At 34.8% G+C, this 15000-nt stretch overlaps 1 protein-coding gene across 1 annotated transcript in view; it reads left to right on the top strand.

Annotated features, from left to right (window-relative positions):
• The window catches only part of LOC106874518 (nucleolar protein 4), a 1458602-nt gene that overhangs the window by 1033790 nt on the left and 409812 nt on the right, over positions 1-15000 (top strand).

The raw sequence follows: 15000 nt of genomic DNA, 5'->3' as shown, positions 1-15000 counted from the left end.
GTCTCTCTCTCTCTCTCTCTCTCTCTTATATATATATATATATATATATATATATATATATATATATATATATATATATATATATATATATATATATTATATAGTGTTTTATTTTAGCTTGTGCATCTCTAGTTAAAATTAATGTTGATTAGGTTGTGGTACCTAGATTAGATTTAAAAGTGTTTGATTATATGATAGACTGGGAAGATTTAGAAAGGTTTTTGCCGTATTTATCGATACGTTTAGGCTGCAGGGTGGGTTGAATTAGGTGATGTTTCTTTTTCTTGTTATATTTCATTTGTGGGCCATTTATGTGGCTTTGGTGTATATAGTAAATTTTCTTTCTTTGAATCTGTTCAGTTTTATGGCTTCATTGTAGAGTGGTGTTTATTCGTCGAACATTGTTTTGTCGGTCGTAATTGTAGTGATTCTTGCTTCATGTTCTTAACTTGGTGAAGCTGGATAGTCGTCAATCTTGTATATATATTATTTAATATAACATTATATATGTATATATGTATATAAATATGTATATGTATATAAATATATATATATATATATATATATATATATATATATATATATATATATATATATATATATATATATATATACATACATATACGCGGATATATTTATATGTGTATGTGCCTCCACGTATGCACGTTTGTAGCACCACTTCGATTTTCTGTACGAGAAATATGTTTCTGTAGTTAAGTTAAATGTTATATCCAGGAAGTTTGGAACCAAATAGACAAGAATATCGAATTATTGTGAATCACGGGTGGCGAAAATAAAAAAAATAGAATTCACTTTTTAATAAACAATATGCTCCATAATATGCTTTGAATACTGTCAACGCCCTTCGTTAACAAGCTGCAACATGTGTGTGTGTGTGTGTGTGTGTGTGTGTGTGTGTGTGTGTGTGTGTGTGTGTGTTATTTCTTTACTACCCACAAGGGGCTACACACAGAGGGGACATACAAGGTCAGACAAACGGATTAAGTCGATTATACCGACCCCAGTGCGTAACTGGTACTTATTTAATCGACCCCGAAAGGATGAAAGGCAAAGTCGACCTCGGCGGAATTTGAACTCAGAACGTAGCGGCAGACGAAATACCGCTAAGCATTTCGCCCGGCGTGCTAACGTTTCTGCCAGCTCGCCGTGTGTGTGTGTGTGTGTGTGTGTGTGTGTGTGTGTGTGTGTGTGTGTGTGTGTGTGTGTGTGTGTGTGTGTCTGTGTGTCTGTGTGCGCGTGCGTGCCCATGGTATGTTGTATGCCTGTTGGTGATTGTGTATGTCTGTTGTGTATAAAGGTAGTATTTTCAGTGCTCGCCTTTTTATTTCCGTCTCTTCCGCTTTATGAAGCGGATTTGTGTACATTCATTTACAGATGTATTTATTTAATCTTTAATTATTATTATTATTATTATTATTGTTATTATTATTATTATTATTATTATTATTATTATTATTATTATTATTGTTATTATTATTATTATTATTATTTATTTTTACTATCATTATTATTATTATTATTATTATTATTATTATTATTATTATTATTATTATTATTATTATTTATTTTTACTATCATTATTATTATTATTATTATTATTTATTTTTACTATCATTATTATTATTATTATTATTAATAATAGTAGTAGTATTAGTAGTATTAGTATTAATATTAGTATTAGTATTATTGTTATCATTATCATTATCATTATTATTATTATCATCATCATTATTATTTTTAGTATTATCTGACTCTTTCTCCACCTGTTATTTCCACTTAATCCCCCACCACCACCACCACCACCACAATCACCACCACCACAGCCCTTTCCCACTGATCCAGTGACACCTATATAGAAACATACGGGGAGAATTACTCGACCTGCAGGCTATCAAAACATAACTTCGGTGACATCTAACCGAGATCTTGTTGATGACAAGTTGAGTAGGGAGATAAGTTTGTTTAAGAAGAAAACCAAAATCCTTATGACAAAAAAAAAAAAAAAAAAAAAAATAATAATAATAATAATAACAGAAATGAATAATTGTAAAGTACTTTGTGTCAAACGTCTCGTCAGTTCCGTCTGCACTCCTTCTTTCCCTCCTTGTTCCAGCCGATCAGGTGCTTATTTTATCGACCCTAAAATTCAACTCAATCGGTGTATCAGTGATAAGCCATCTAAGATCATAAACACCTAGCTATTAGTATGACAAAGATCTTAGCTGTGTTAAAAACTTTGCTGTTTCACAAGCCTGTCACTCGATCAACTAGAAATAGCAGCAAAATTCTCCTCGCATAACATTGTAGCTTGTTTTAAAAAAAGCCGGTTGAAAGATATAGCACTACATAAACTGTACCTGAAAAATGAACCGGATGATCAATAATAGAATGTATTTGAGGATATGTCTGCTGAAAAGGGTGTTTCGTGGTAAACGAAAGTAGAAGCTACTCAATTTTCGATACCAACAACGTTGTGATGGACAAAATATTTTCTAGCTCTTTAAATTCTGTGTTCCGATACCTCCAAGGTTTACTTACTTAGTGTTTCATCCTTTTCCTATTGGAGTCGATGAAATAAAGACCCATTAAAGTACTGGAATTTAATTTAATCGAGTAACCAATCCAACAAAAAATTGTGGCTGTCAAATATATTTGAAACTATAATGATTATCATTCCCATTCACAATATATATTCCCACTGCAGTTTCCATACCTTTCGTGTTTAGTCCTACCAATGAATCAGCAACAATAATAGACAAAAAAGGAAAATGACAACACTAACAATACTGAACATTTGAACGATTAACTGTTTAACCAATTGTTTAACAAATGAGTTTGAAAAACTAGAAAGAAAAAACGGCGGATTGCTTAATTGGTTAACGGAGTAACTAACCCATTAACTACCAATAACAATAAAAGACGGAACCTGTGCGTGTGTTTATTATTATCGGCATGATGCCCCTCCCAAATTTCAATAATAATAAAATCATTTACAATAATAAGAAAAATATTGCTTCACAGACTCCACTTCACACATCATCCCGCCAAATCCTTGACTTTTTTTTTCTCTTTAGCAATTTTTTCAATTCTTACCATCACTTACAGAGACGGATACACATAAAACAAAACAGTACCCTTGATTATACCGCCACTACCTACCTACTTATCTTCATACATGGTGGTTGTCTACTCCGTATGCTGAGTTTGACCACCTCCTGTACCTACACCTTAAAACCATCATTCATCTGATGTGGCTTTTTAAACCAGACAATGAAAAGACACCCACATAGATTGTTTATTCGATTTGGACCACCAATAGCTGCAGTTAAATTCTGATCGTTGTGGATCTTAAAATGTCTTTTGAGGCCTCCGTTAGATTTCCAATCCTTCTGGCATACGTTGCATTGAAAGGTGTGCACAGGCATATAGGCATAACTATATCGATAACTAACAAACTTAAGTTGTTTCTAAGAAGTTGGTGGCCCTACAATGACATACCAACCAGATATCATTCAACTTATAATTGCAGTTTGAAACGAAAAAGCAAACACTGTACTAGAAACTAAAATGGCTGTTAGCGGGAACACTGTCGTCGCAGATTTTCTCTATCCATGTTAACCTGGGATTAAACAACAACTACTACTACTACTACTACTACAACTACTACTACTACTACTACCACTACCACTACTACTACTACTACTACTACTACTACTACTACTACTACTACTACTACTATACTGCTACTGCTGCTGCTGCTATTAGTACTGTTCTGCTGCTGCTGCTGCGACTACTGTACTACTACTACTGTACTGCTGTTGCTAATCCTTAACAGCGAACAAAATGTACAGTATGAGTTAAAGAAAGAGATGGGGGAGGAGAAAAAAACAAGAGTGCGAGGGGGAGATGGGAGGGAGAGAAAAATGAAAGGTGACAGTGTCTCTGTTTATTGAGAAAGCGCAAGACGAAGAGGTAGAAGACAAAATATAAACGCGCGCACGCGCGCGCGTGCGTCCGTATGTGTGTGTCTATGTGCGTGTGTAAGGAAATATAAATTTGACTTGTCTTTGTTATAATTTGTTAGCCGTTCCCCGGCGCACAAGAATAATAAAAACAAACAAGAATAATAAAATCCATCAAGACAAAGGCAGATAAACATATTAAAAATTAGACATTTTATACATACACACACACACACCTATATATGTATACACACACATATGTATATATATACACACATATGTATACATATGTATACATATCTATATATACATATATATATATATATATATGTATATATATGTGTGTGTATCTTTATGTCTATATATATATATATATATATATATATATATATATATATGTATATATATATAGCGAGAGAGATGTATATATATATATATATATATATATATATATATATATATATATATATATATATTTATATATATATATATATATGTATGTATATAATATATAAAGCATGCATACACACTTAAGTACACACACATGTATGAGCCTGAAATACAGTACATATAAAAGAGAGGTAAGGAAACAATAAATTTATCTGAGGAAAAAATATATAAATGAATAAAGAATTTTGTTTTTTTTATTTATAAAATCTATTATAAATCATGACAATAAAAAAGACAGAAAAATTAAACAATAAAAAGAAGAAAAATAAACAAAAATATAAACAAAAACAAAAATTAATAAAAGAAATAACTAAAAACGAACAAGAGAAAATATAGAAACTGAAGAAGGAAGAAAGAAAGAAAATGAAAGAAAAAAGGAAGGAAAAGCTGTGTGAGAGTGACAATAACACAAACATCAAAAACGAAATCTAAATAGGGCGGCGATATTGTTGAGAGAAAGGAAAATAATTCCAGTGTCTGTCTGAGAATTTTCGCACCACCCATACCGCGACCATTAAGCACTAGAGCAACAGTATCATCATCATCATCATCATCATCATCATCATCATCATCATCATCATCAATAACGTGACACCATTTTACACACACACACACACACACACACACACACACACACACACACACACACACACACACACACACGCACACACACTCACACACATATATGAATTGAAGGAAGTTTGTGTGTACTGTGTTGAAATACAACATCTAAAAAGAAAACTTGTGAACTATAAGTGTACCCGGTCACTTAGCATAACCAACTAAACTAGCAGAGCAGACAAGATTGGAGAAAAACACCGAAGAAGAGGCAGCTTAGACAGACGGCTTGCATACTTAAACTAGCAATTACAAAAGTGGAGCCCTATGCACTTTGTTTCCTTCCCCTCTTTTGTTTCCCATTACTTTAAAGACCCATGTGATTATCAGCTCACAGACAACATACAAACATACGTCTCCAATAATGAATGTGATAGAGGTACACCGAAATGGTTACAGTCCAATCAACGACTAAGACTTGTATGCAAACAGAAGTGCGTATCTATAATTATATACATTTCTATCTATCTATCTATCTATCTATCTATCTATCTATCTATCTATCTATCTATCTATCTATATGGACTTAAAATACACACACGGGCGCACGCACACGTACGCATTTCACCGAACATTGCAGAAAAATCTGAGTATTATCAGATAATTCGTAAGCAGTTTTTCAAATGTGTGTATGTTTGTGTGTGCGTGTATGTATGTGTGTGTGTGTGTATGGGTGCATACATATTGAAAAAATTTGCATCACAGTTATATATAGTCTTGTCGTGGAGTAGTGTATTCCTGCCTTTTGTGGGTGGTCAGCACATTACACCACTCGGTATAACAATACTTAACAATAGGTATTTGGACCAAGCTCCCGAGATCAGGTTATCTGAAATTACGACGCTACGGAATCCTCCACAATTCCTTAGTTACCAAAAACTAAAATTAAACTCACGGGGCGATTTTCTTTTACCCTAGCTTCCATCGACTCACGTACTACATACAAACCACGTACTTCGTATCGTATTCCGAGCCAACACAGGAATCTTTCGTTGCTATCTACAGTTATTTCGTCTGCTCAGGCGGCTCTCTTCAAATTTCACTGCAATAGTTGTTATTTTGTGCATATAATGATTCCACTCTCCTTGCTTTTTCTTTCTCTTTCCTGGATATTGGTAACAAAATCATTCAGTTTGTCTAATTCAAATCTTCCTATTACATCTGCTTCCTCTAACTGCTCACTGGATTCCACGGACCGGGTCACCCACTAACAACTCTTCAATTATGTCTCTTCTTTTATCGAGGACCTAACCTTCACTTCAGTATTCTTCAAATTTATTATTCAACAGATATGACTTCAGGTTCAATCCCGCTGTTCGGATCCCTGGCAAAGTATCATTTACAAAAGCATTGTGGCTGAATTTGGTAGACGAAAACTAAAGAAGCCCATCCAACCGAGTGACTGTTTATATCATTGCGTAGTGACAAAATCTAAGCATCATTTGCACTTCTCAAGTTTCTGCATCAGTTACTTTCCTGACTTGCAAGTATTACTGTCTGACATTCAAATCCTCTAAATACACTTTCTCTTTTCCAAATCCAAACTCGATCTATGTTTGCGTTAATCCGGTCGTCTTACGACTACTTCTATCACGACTTGAAGTGCGATATGGTTCGAGAACACATGGGATTTCAAGTCAGCTGACTAGTCAGAACACAGTCAACTCTTGCAGACTATTTCTTGCAACGCAAGAGCTTCACTGTTAATCCATCCGGAACAGCTAGGCGAATGGCTGAAATTAGATATGGTTTCTGACATATGCTCTTTACATTCACTGCATTTCGGTTTACGTTATTCAACCTGTTCTTTGTTTTTAAAGACTGTATGATGAGTGTTGATGTGGACACAGACAGCTTTTGCTACAAGTAAACTGGTAACCGCGTAAAAGCCTAGTTACTAATGTGTATATGCGATATAACGGTACAAAGGCTAGTATAGAATCCATGTGAACATTTTAATGTCAATGGTAAACAATATCAAAATTTATCTGGAAAATACGAACAGAGATTTGCAAATACTCCCACAAGGCGAGTTTTAAACTGGTGCGAATACACCCAAACGAATACAAAGTGTAACGCAGTTAGTTACGAATTATAAAGTTTATCCAAACTATGAAATAAGTTCTGACAGTTAAACGGTTTCGTGTCACTTGTTATAAGTAACATAACGAAGCCCATTTAAACCCGATAGATAAATTATTCATCTGAATTTGTATAGATTAAAGAAACGGTACAGTGATAGGCTGAATAATTGACAATACTTAAGTCTTATTCTGATTTCAAATCGTGCGTGCGTAGATTTTTACCTTGCCAATCTACGATCATTTAAGAAATCACCCGTAACATATGACATAGAAGTAACTCCCTACAAAAATGTACACGCGTGTGTGTGTGTGTGTACATATATATATAGAGAGAGAGGGAGAGAGATAGACAGACAGGCTGGCGGACTGACACAGAGACATATATATGTGTGTGTGTGTGTGTGTGTATACATATGTTTATGCATTACACATACATATATGAGAGAAGTTACATGCGTATATTTAAAACCCTTCCAGTTCAAAAGTGAGGGTTAAACAAATTACTGCTTCACAAATGATTTCTATCTAATATAAACTGTTGAAAATGAAACTATGTATACGGACAGGTTTCTGGATGAAAGAAAGAAGCGAAAACATTCTAACAAGAAGAAAATGTTGTGTCAGCTAATCGCAAGAAACGTGAAGGAAGAACAAATGTCTGAAGGGCAAACAGCTGTATCGACAGAACACCGATAAAATACAGTACTAATAGTTTATGGATTTCACACTAACACACCTCCGCAAGATAGTTTTCAATCGCTGTCATAAACGATTCCAACCCGCTATGAATACGCAAAATGTTTTACAATGACATAAATCTATATCATAAACGAATTCAGAGGAAGAAAGTTACGAAAGTATAAATATTAAAATGCACGCAAATGAACACAGTCATATAAACACTGTGCAAACAGAAATCCCCCATTCAAATATATAACATATACCATAAGAATCATAAATCTACGTATGTTATAAAAATCTAGCATTTTCATATTCATACATACATTATTATGTTTACATTTATTAGGTAGTGGAACAAGGATAATACAAACAGGTACAGTACAATTCTATACTTTTGAGATGAGGAATTTATATTATGTATGCAGTTTACTTTACTGGTGCCCTCATCTTAGTTGTCGGTTTCACTACGTTTCGGTTGTGTACGCTCCAGCTTTCTTCAGTGCAGGCACCTAGATGTTCTGATTTCAGTACCGGATAAGACACTAAGGTAAATCACAAGATATCTGAAAAATCCTGGAGCTTACATAGTCAAGACGTAGTAAAACTAATAATGAAGATGATGACACTAGTCCGACTAATGTGAACGGTGTACATAATATAGGTATCACTTTATCGTTTAGAAATACACGTCACAGTACCATGACCTCGGGTTCAATCCCGCTGTAAGGTTCCCTGGCAAAGTATCTTTTACAAAAGAATTGTGGCTGAAGTTTGTAGGCAAAATCCTATCCATTAAAGGAATTGTTTATGTCTTTGAGGAATTCTTTCTTGAACAAATGTCGGGGCTGTAAATAAATTCCGCCCCTTCTCTTGCAAAAATAAGAAGCACTTATAAAGGTGATGCGGCTCACTCTTCTAGAAAATAGCCATTGACACTTTTAGACTGAAGGATGACATCAACCAAGTGAGGTTAATAATCGGACATCAACTTTCGCTACAATCACAGCCCCACGTCTTCAATTAATATTGTGCATACATACATACATACATACATACATTCATACATACATATATAGTCATGCATACGCACATATATAAAGATATAAAGAAAACACTACAGTAGGGGCCGTTATATTTATTCAAATATATTCACTGTGTTCGTCTTCTGAACTTTTCTTGTTTTCCTGTTTTTGTTTTTATTTTTGATTTACCTGTGTGTGTGTGTGTGTGTGTGTGTGTGTGTATGTATGTATGTATGTATGTGTGTGTATGTATGTATACACACACACCTGCGTGTTATAGATATGTGTTTGTGTAGACACTTAATTGCGTTTCGTTTTCATTATTTTCGTGAAGCCTCTGTTTATTAAATATCAATTTACGAACTTTTTTTTTTCTCTCTTTATCTTATATCCCTGACTCAACTCTTTTTCTAAAATATCCACCAGTTTTCAAGTCGGCTCTGAATATGTTCACCACCTTTAACTCTTCCCCTTGCTACTTTCCATTCGTCTATAGAACAGACATGAAAGAATAACAAAATTGCATTAATTTCCTAAAACCTTATTCCTAAAACCTTTTGGTACTCAGTCCTTCTTGTGACCGCATCCTATTTTGTTTGATATTTCATGCTTTTTTCGCCCAGAACATTCATATACAGCACTGAGGTAGCTCTATCCGATTCTCCAATGAAAGGACGGTAGTTGCTTAACCACATTCTCTTCCTGCATTTGTAATTGTATGAGAGAGAGAGGGATAAAGAGACAGACTGACAGAAAGCAGAGAAAGAGAGAGGTGGAGGCCGGAAGAATGTGAGTTGCACTGGTGCATCAGAATTAGTTGGTGCACTTGAACTGATTTTGCAGTATTTACTTTAGTGATTTCCTGTCAAACATTCAAAGACAAGATTGACTAACCTTTTCATCTCTCTTGGCACCAATCATAGCTTATATCAAATAACTTAGAATATAGAGTAGGAATAGTTTACATCAAATAGCCCCATTCGTCTCTGCTAGAAAAGAATCGAATCCCAACGAGGGGATTCTATGTGATAACGCGATTTGCAAGAAATTGCAATAATCTCACTCAACTCCGCTGTACTATCTAAAAGAAGGAAGAACACAGTGGACAGTGGTAGTCTTAGATACACTACGTGGGAAAAAAAAAAAACAAACGATGGGATGTTCACAACTGAAATGTTTTTTATCACGTACATGCTTTATATTTCGGAGTTCAATATCGGTTTTGCATCAACAAAAACAATACCAAAAATATCTTTTATCGTTTAATTGTTTCAGTCATGAGACTGTGGAATGTATCGATCTTAGTGCTAGTTTTTTTTTAAATCCTGGGACTTGTTTGATTGGACTCTTTTGCCGAACGGCTAAAAATAAACAAACCAGCACCGGTGGTCACACACACACACACACACATACACACATACACACATACACACACACGCACACGCACACACAGACACACAAACACACACACACACACACACACACACACGCACGCACACACACGCACACACACAACACACACACACACACACACACACACACACATATATATATATATATATATATTAAATTGAATTGAAATGTTGAAATGAATTTAACAGTATTGTGTTTTTTAAATGGCTTATAAATACTGCCCACGCTGCAATTGTATATATATATGTATATTATATATATATATATATATATATATATATATATATATATATATATATATATATATATATATATATATATATATATATATATATATATATATATATATATATATATATGACAGGCTTCTTTCAATTACCGTCTACCAAATACTCTCACAAGGCATTGGTTGGCCCGAGAATATAGTAGAAGACACTTGTGCAAGGTACCCATGCAGTGAGACTGAACTCCAGCCCATGTGGCTGGGAACCAAGTTTCTTACCACACGACCACACCTGTTAATGTTAGAAATGAAATATGGGCGGTATCTAGCTTTCGTTAGTGTCAGCGTGGTAAATATATATCAACGGTAAATTTTCCCTTCGTGTTTAATATTAGATTACTTCATGTTATATAAGCAACGTCACGCATATCCTAGTCACAAGTCTGAACAAGTTTTCGTAGTTGCTGAAGCCCTCGTGCAAAGTAACTCAAAGTGTAGGGAACTGTTGTACATTAGGCAGTTGTTTATGTACAGTTCGCGTGAAGGTGTCCTATAAAAGAGTACAAAAATAATACATGAAATGGGATCGAACTGATAACTGATTTTACGAAAGTATTACTTAAGTAGCCATATGTTCTCGCTCTTCGTCTATCGCTCTCTCTTTTTCTTATATTCATACATACATATGTGTCTACATATTATGTATATGTTTACGTTTGTGTTGAAATGATTTAAGATGCAAAGATAAAAAATCTTTAGATTGGTGCTAATTAGGTGAAAGTTCATTTAGAGTTGAGTGTATCATCTGAGAAATCAGAATTGAATCTCTAGTGGGAACACATTACCGATGGGACGGCTTTAGTGTGCTTCCGGCTATCTCATATAAAATGGAAAGGCAATGCAGTCAGCCAAAGCCGGCCTGTGAAGTACAGCTTCTTTGAATTTTTACCCTGAGGTAGAGAGCGTATCCGCTCCTGTCTCTTGATAAAGCTTTGAATTTTTTTTTTATAAACTTTTTATATCCCTGCACCGGGATTTTATATAGCTTGAGAGTAAAGAAACACTATTTGATTGAATAGAAGGAAAGAGATGAGACCTTATGAAAGCCATTCTTTCTAATGTCAGTTCATGTTGTTGTTCTTGTGATTTTTTCTTGTTTCTGTCATTGTTGTTGTTGTTGTTGTTTACTCACCAACGGTATACATTTCCTGTGGTGTGTGATTTTGCGATTCTTTTTGAAGTACATAAATTTGGGGCACTTGTGAAATACATGAATGTGAGTAACCTTTCAAATGTAGAATTAAAGCAATATCGCTTCTGATCACATTTATGGTGCAATATTAAAGACTAAATTTAATCTCCTTGAGTATCGATCACTTTTGAAGTATTTTTGTGTTATTCACTTTTGATACACTATATATTGATACAAATAAAAGAAAACTTACTATCAGAGTTTGAAGTGAAGCTGTTAGGTTTTATATCATATCAAATTTCCCTGTCACCTTAAACCTAATACTCTTCCTGTTTCTTTCTTTTTCTTTCTTTTCCTCTCTCTTTCCTTTTTTTTTTTTTTTTTTTTGGTATTCTTCACTGATAGTTTTATTGCTTACAAAAAAAAAAAAAAAAAAAAAATTAAAAGAAAAAAGACATTGAATATAACCAAAACCATACTTCAGGAACTGATAGAGGCTCGTTTGAATTTTCTTTGACAAATCGTCACTAGAAATTAGTAAATGGGCCTAAGAAGATTTGTCAGGAATACGACCTCAATCGAACAGCAGTTAAATCTCCCGACTGGACGTATCTGAACTTCACGAATTTAACCAATAGATCAGTTTATTGTGCATTTGCTTATCAGCAAGTGACCATTAAAATAAGTTCGCCACTAGCATTTGATGTATCTTCCATACAAACGTCAACTACATCTGCTGTTGAATGAATGAACGATTTGACAGAGCACAAAGACATCCTTTCCCTTAGAAATTCTACATCAAAAAGTTGGCTGTGTACTCTCATGTATTCTCTTGAATAAATATGAGAAAGCTATAGAGACTAAATCAAAAGTAGCTTAAGCTTAAATTTATATGTGTACTCACAGTTTAGTATATACACGAACATACATAACTATATTTCTCAACGTGTATGTATCTGTGTCTACCATTTACACATCCTCTCGCCTCCTCTTCTTAATATATATATATATATATATATATCTTCTAAGATTTAAACAACTTACTTATTAATTTATCTCGGTCCCATGTCCCGCCTCCCCATCTCTAACTACTTCATTTTTCGCATGTTTGTGAGTGTATATTGTTGTGTTGTGTTGCGCCGTGTATGTGTGTGCGTGTGTCTGTGTGTCTGGCTGTGTGTGCGTGTGTACATATGAGAAATCTTTCACTGATTCTTTCTTTATTAATAGTTAGGATCTTGTTCAAAACGGGGGCACCAATTTTCATTTATGTTTTATGTAGTGTTTTTGGTACCGAAAGACTTTCAAACTTCGTATACTTATCTATTTTGTGTTATAGAACAGAAATAAATTTTTGTATTCGAATTTATTTCATGTAAAAATTGTCTTATTTCGATAATTTCAACCAATCACTGACAAGTATTCAGCTGTTTACACTTACTCCTTTGGAAGTTTAAGCGGTGTAAAGCGTATTTAATCTCCATTACTTCTGACATTTTTCAGAAGCAACACACGTGTGTTCGTTTTCCCTAACCCTAACCCTAACCCTAATTGACTTGCTCCTTCCCTCAAAAACCATGCCTTGTGCCTATAATAGAAAGGTTTATTAGCTACTGCCAATATGCTTCAGCCATTTTTTGACAAGGAAATAATAATTTTATCACCGCGAGAATCGTTTGTTTACATAGTCAGCAGTTAATGTCTTCGGCTGAATGGAAGTCAGTCATTGGTTGAAATTACAGAAATACGACAACTTTAACATGAAATAACTTGCGATGTACGTTTTTTTGTTAAGAAGACTAAGAGAAAAAGATGTTTTATATTACACATTCTACCAGTGTCCCAAGTTTCAAAGTGTTTCGTTAAGAAAATACTGGTGCCCCCGTTTTGAACTAGATCCAATAGTTATCGTTACTATGGTTTCTCAAGGCGGCGACCTGACACACCAGGTAAAATGCATAGCGGCATTTCTTCCATCTTTATGTTCCGAGTTCAACTTCTGCTGAGGCCGACTTCGATTTTCATCCTTTCATCATTTCGAAGTCGAAGAAATAAGTACCAGTTAAGCACTGGGGTCGATCTAACCTCCTCCCACAAAATTTCAGGTCTTGTGCTTATAATAGAAAGGATTATTATGACGTACCGTTTCTGGCAAACAATATACAGTGAGAGGTAATGAAAATCTTGTATGTGGTTGTTCTACCTGTTAGAAACTGCAGAGAAATCCAATCCATGCCGCCTCTAAAAGATGAAATTGGATAATGTTAACTGTCAAGAATAGAAGACAGTGTAACTATGGCTACATGGCCTTTCATTATAGAAACGCCCTCCCAGAGCTGATCTTGGGCTAAAAAGCCCAGCGACAACATAGAATACAAGCAACATACTTTTGTGTGAAGTATCTGGTGTTATATGTAACTAATGTCATTTTTTCTGCGTGGTTGGCCCAGAAATTCAGCCTGAAAATATTCCCATGCCACGTACGTTCCTTCGATTTCCAACAAAATCCTCATATTGTGCAAAAGATAGGGGAAAAAATTCATGACCAACTATAATCCTCTGCATATAAGAGTATATTTATTGCATAGATAATTACAAAAGTTGTAAAAATATTACCAAAATGCAGATAAATACTAAACAGCTATACACATAATTATTCATTGAAGAGATTAATTGCAGAAGTGTTTAGGCTAAAATAAGCTAAAATGTTGTTGAAATATATCAATAAGATATTTTGTAGAGGTCTTAACCTTACTTGTCTTCCGAAAGACCTCACTGCATATTGCTGCTAATATTTTGAGTAGGTGTTTGCAAGATCGGCCAAGAAGTCGGTGAGAAAGCGAATAGTCTTACATGAACAATAAACATTAATGCATTAATAGTATTATAGATTTTTCCAGCTAACTTCCCACAACGCTGTGTCATTTCCAGTCACGTGGAAGAATCCTTTCGGTTATCTCATGCCTTACTCACATGACCTATGACAGCTTGAGGTATGGATCCAAACGCTAGAACTTGATCCAGCACCACCTGCACATTATAATCTCTCTTCTTCCTTGTTCCTTATGTGGAACTACCAACGAATAATCCCCAGCCAATAAAGAAACATTGGCAAGCGAGATGGAGATGGAGATGAAGATGGAGATGAAGGAGAACAACAGCAGTGACGATGACGATGACGACGACGACGTCGTCGTCGTCGTCGTCGTCGTCGTCGTCGTCGGCGGCGGCGGCGATGACGAAGATGTGAATTGAAACATTTCCAAAGTTTTCCAAGTCAATAGCTTTTACAAACGTGCAACAACAAGGACGACGACGACTTCGACAAGGAAAC

This window comes from Octopus bimaculoides, chromosome 7 (assembly GCF_046866305.1).
Source record: "Octopus bimaculoides isolate indiv1 chromosome 7, ASM4686630v1, whole genome shotgun sequence".
Classification (NCBI taxonomy): Eukaryota; Metazoa; Mollusca; class Cephalopoda; order Octopoda; family Octopodidae; genus Octopus; species Octopus bimaculoides.
This window is presented reverse-complemented; position numbering and strand designations above follow the sequence as displayed.